Source organism: Schistocerca nitens, chromosome 4 (assembly GCF_023898315.1).
Source record: "Schistocerca nitens isolate TAMUIC-IGC-003100 chromosome 4, iqSchNite1.1, whole genome shotgun sequence".
Taxonomy (NCBI): domain Eukaryota; kingdom Metazoa; phylum Arthropoda; class Insecta; order Orthoptera; family Acrididae; genus Schistocerca; species Schistocerca nitens.
The window spans coordinates 315,109,622-315,114,679 of record NC_064617.1 but is presented as its reverse complement, the minus strand read 5'-3'; the positions used below and the strand labels follow the sequence as shown (position 1 = coordinate 315,114,679).

The window sequence follows — 5,058 nt, the reverse complement described above, 5'->3', positions numbered from 1 at the left end:
ATCTGCCTTACTCGAAAGTGTTCTATAATTGCATAAACTAAACTCCTCCCGAACAGGCCATAAAGATCCAATGGTACCGACCTGCCGCCGTGTCATCCTCAGCCCATAGGCGACACTGGATGCGGATATAGAGGGGTATGTGGTTAGCACACCGCTCTCCCGGCAGTATGTCAGTTTGCAAGACCGGAGCCGCTACTTCTCAATCGTTCCTGAGTTTGCCTCACAAGGGCTGAGTGCACCCCGCTTGCCAACAGCGCCCGGCAGACCAAGTGGTCACCCATCCAAGTGATAGCCCAGCCCGACAGCGCTTAACTTCGGTGATCTGACGGGAACCGGTGTTACCACTGCGGCAAGGCCGTTGGCTCTATAATTGTATAATCATACAATAAATGTTCTTTCTGTCTATGTAATCGCAATATGTTACATTTGGTTATGTTGAGGGTCAATTGTCACTGCCTGCACCAGGCGTCGATCTTCTGCAGGACTTCTTGCAATTTCGCTACAATTTTCTAATCTCGTGAACTACACATCGGGTCAAAAAAGTTATAATTGCAATTTGTATATCTGAGATTGAGGGAGGCATACAACGATACCACACAACGCATCGAAGGGGGGACTACTCATCGCGCCATCGTGGCCATACAGCAACAGAGCAACATCTCTGAATCTAGTGTTTAAGACATTCTACACAATATTATCAAGAAGAGGAAAATGTGTGCAAAGTTTGTTCTGTACACCTTAACTCAAGAACACAACAACCATTCGAGGACACCTGCCGCGACTTCACTAAAAACCAAAAAGCGAGAAATTACTTTCAGGAAAAAAGTTATCAAGAGGGACAGATCTTGGTGCTATCAAAACGGACGTATCACAAAACGACAGAGTGCAGAAATTCACACGAAGAGTCAACGTGGCATAACAGGCAGTACACTGCTACCGGAGCTCAAGTACCGTGCGGGCGCAGAACAGATAGCGGCTCTAAGCACTACAGTACTTGCGCAGTGTTTATTGCCTGGAGAACAGACGTGCAAGTTTATATGTTGCGCCCCAGAAGGAAAAAACTGAAATGATACTGATCTACGGATAACGTAGGAGAAATGCTGAGGCTCCTGTTGCCTTGTATTCCGACGTTTCCCTGAGAAAGCTAGCTCTCCTTCGTTCTTTTAGAAGGTTGTGAACGCCTTTATGGCTGATGGCGGACCGGCAGAAGGAAATGAAGCAAACATGCTTCAGGCGAAGCTAGTGAAATAAACTCCTGGAAATGGGAAAAAGAACACATTGACACCGGTGTGTCAGACCCACCATACTTGCTCCGGACACTGCGAGAGGGCTGTACACGCAATGATTACACGCACGGCACAGCGGACACACCAGGAACCGCGGTGTTGGCCGTCGAATGGCGCTAGCTGCGCAGCATTTGTGCACCGCCGCCGTCAGTGTCAGCCAGTTTGCCGTGGCATACGGAGCTCCATCGCAGTCTTTAACACTGGTAGCATGCCGCGACAGCGTGGACGTGAACCGTATGTGCAGTTGACGGACTTTGAGCGAGGGCGTATAGTGGGCATGCGGGAGGCCGGGTGGACGTACCGCCGAATTGCTCAACACGTGGGGCGTGAGGTCTCCACAGTACATCGATGTTGTCGCCAGTGGTCGGCGGAAGGTGCACGTGCCCGTCGACCTGGGACCGGACCGCAGCGACGCACGGATGCACGCCAAGACCGTAGGATCCTACGCAGTGCCGTAGGGGACCGCACCGCCACTTCCCAGCAAATTAGGGACACTGTTGCTCCTGGGGTATCGGCGAGGACCATTCGCAACCGTCTCCATGAAGCTGGGCTACGGTCCCGCACACCGTTAGGCCGTCTTCCGCTCACGCCCCAACATCGTGCAGCCCGCCTCCAGTGGTGTCGCGAGAGGCGTGAATGGAGGGACGAATGGAGACGTGTCGTCTTCAGCGATGAGAGTCGCTTCTGCCTTGGTGCCAGTGATGGTCGTATGCGTGTTTGGCGCCGTGCAGGTGAGCGCCACAATCAGGACTGCATACGACCGAGGCACACAGGGCCAACACCCGGCATCATGGTGTGGGGAGCGATCTCCTACACTGGCCGTACACCACTGGTGATCGTCGAGGGGACACTGAATAGTGCACGGTACATCCAAACCGTCATCGAACCCATCGTTCTACCATTCCTAGACCGGCAAGGGAACTTGCTGTTCCAACAGGGCAATGCACGTCCGCATGTATCCCGTGCCACCCAACGTGCTCTAGAAGGTGTAAGTCAACTACCCTGGCCAGCAAGATCTCCGGATCTGTCCCCCATTGAGCATGTTTGGGACTGGATGAAGCGTCGTCTCACGCGGTCTGCACGTCCAGCACGAACGCTGGTCCAACTGAGGCGCCAGGTGGAAATGGCATGGCAAGCCGTTCCACAGGACTACATCCAGCATCTCTACGATCGTCTCCATGGGAGAATAGCAGCCTGCATTGCTGCGAAAGGTGGATATACACTGTACTAGTGCCGACATTGTGCATGCTCTGTTGCCTGTGTCTATGTGCCTGTGGTTCTGTCAGTGTGATCATGTGATGTATCTGACCCCAGGAATGTGTCAATAAAGTTTCCCCTTCCTGGGACAATGAATTCACGGTGTTCTTATTTCAATTTCCAGGAGTGTAGCTGTACTAGCGGCAGCACACGACAGTTACGCCGCGATTTCAGTATGTCTGCAGGCAGAGTTTTCACAATACTGCATCGTCATAAGCATCATCCATACCGTGTCACTGCATCAAGAACTTCATGGGTCCGATTTCTATACCCGGGATGTGTTTTGTGGATGGGCATGTCAACTAATGCAAAGGACTCCCACGTTCTTTGCCGTGGTACTACTTTGTAAAGACTCTGCATGCATAAGCCATGGTAGCGTTGACCGGTATAACATGCATTACTGGTTACGGCAAGATGAGCGTCAACGTCCTTGGTCAGTTAACGTATGGCATCATGGGGAAAAAATTCATTGGTCCGTATTTTATTGACGGCACATTGAAAGGACGCAGATATCGAACGTTTTTGAAACAGGTACTACCAGTACTATTGCAAGATGTTGGTCTGGACGTTCGACAACGTATGTGGTTTCAGAATGATCGTTGCCCAGCGCACTACGCAAGTGAATGACGGGAGGTATTAGATCGCGTTTACATTGGTCAGTGGATAGACAGAAGTGGCCCTATTAATTGGCCTGCTAGGTTGCCGTATTTGATGTTTCCACATATCTTTCTGTGGGGTAAGATAAGGTGTACTAGCAAGTCCCAGTAGCCCATGGAGACATGATCGACCTCATTAGAATCGACTGTGCTGACATTCCCGCAGATATGCTTCTGCCCTGTATAAGGTCATCTGAAAAAGAGATCAATAAATGTATTGAAGTTGGCGGTTCTACGTTTGAACACTTACTGTAATTGGAAAACTAGAATAACGTTCGCCTCGAGCGGCGGCCACAGTGGCGCGTCGGGTAGTCCCTTGTTAGATTTGTCAGGGGAATAAAACGTTGCGAATGGGTTTTCCAGTTAGAAGTTACGAATTGCTGGTCTGTGCTACCATTTCAGCATGGAAGTGCGATAAGATATTCAAGGGTCATTGAGTAACATGTGGTAAAATACGATTGTGTACCAATTTCCATTCCTCCGATTACATCGCCATCTGTGGCGAAACGATGAAAATGCATCAGTGAAAAAGTGTGTAGATTTAGTCGTAGAATCGTAATCTACAGTAAAGTACGGGGGTTCCCACTGAAGATTTCAAACTTGCCCCCTTCATCCACGCACAAGGTGGGGTGAGGGTCGAGTGTGGTATCATTGGATGTCCCCCACCTAGCCTCTGTTTTACAGAGCATAATTGAATCATTGCTAACACTTCGATCAAGAACCATGAAAGAAAGCTGTACACATGGGAAAGACCTGGTGGCACCGAAAAGTGTCAGACTGATTATATAATGGTAAGACAGAGATTTAGGAACCAAATTTTAAACTATAAGACATTTCCAGTGATAGATGTGGATTCTGACGACAATGGGGGGAGGGGGGGGGTTTGGGGAAGGAGACCAGACAGCGAGGTCATCGGTCTCATCGGATTAGGGAAGGATGTCGGCCGTGCTCTTTCAAAGGAACCATCCCGGCATTTGCCTGGAGCGATTTAGGGAAATCACGGAAAACCTAAATCAGGGTGGCCGGACGCGGTATTGAACCGTCGTCCTCCCGAATGAGAGTCCAGTGTCTAACCACTGCGCCACCTCGCTCGGTCTGACGACAATGTATTGGTCGTCAACTGTAGAGCAAAACTAAAGAAATTACAAAAGGGGTGGGAAATTAAGGAGACGGGATTGAATAAGGTGAAAGAACCAGAGGTTGTTGCGAATTTCAGAGGCAGCATCGGGGAACGGCTGAGTACCATAGTACAGGGGACAGGAATACAGGAGATGAAATAGTGAAGGCAGTATAGGATCAGATAGGTAAAAAGGCCTAGTAGAAATATTTGGATAACACATGAAATACTGACTTTAACTCACGAAAGGAGAAAATATAAAAAATACAGCAAATGAAAAAAAGCGAAATAGAAAACAAACGTCTAAAAATGAGATTGACGTAAGTGCAAAATGGCTAAGCAGAAATGTGTAGAGGACAAGTTCAGGGTTTTTGAGGCGTATGTCGCTAGGAGAAATTAATGGCGCGTTTGGAGAAAAGAGAAGCAATTATGTGAATATCAAGGGCTGAGATGAAAAACCAGTCCTAAGCAAAGAAGGGAAAGCTGATGGTTCAAATGGATGTAAGCACTATGGGACTTAACATCTGAGGTCATCAGTCCCCTCGACTTAGAACTACGTAAACCTAACTAACCTAAGGACAGTACACACATCCATGCCCGTGGCAGGATTCGAACCTGCGACCGTAGCAGCTGCGCGGTTCCAGACTGAAGCGCCTAGAACCGCTCGGCCACAGCGGACGGCAAGGAAAGCTGAAAGTTGGAAGAAGTACATAGAATGTCTATACTAGGGAGATGTACTTAA

General features: G+C 49.1%; 1 pseudogene; it reads right to left on the bottom strand.

The window, feature by feature from the left end:
- Window positions 1-245: 245 nt before the first annotated feature.
- On the bottom strand, window positions 246-363 carry LOC126253949 (5S ribosomal RNA; annotated as a pseudogene).
- Between the last annotated feature and the right edge of the window lie 4,695 nt (window positions 364-5,058).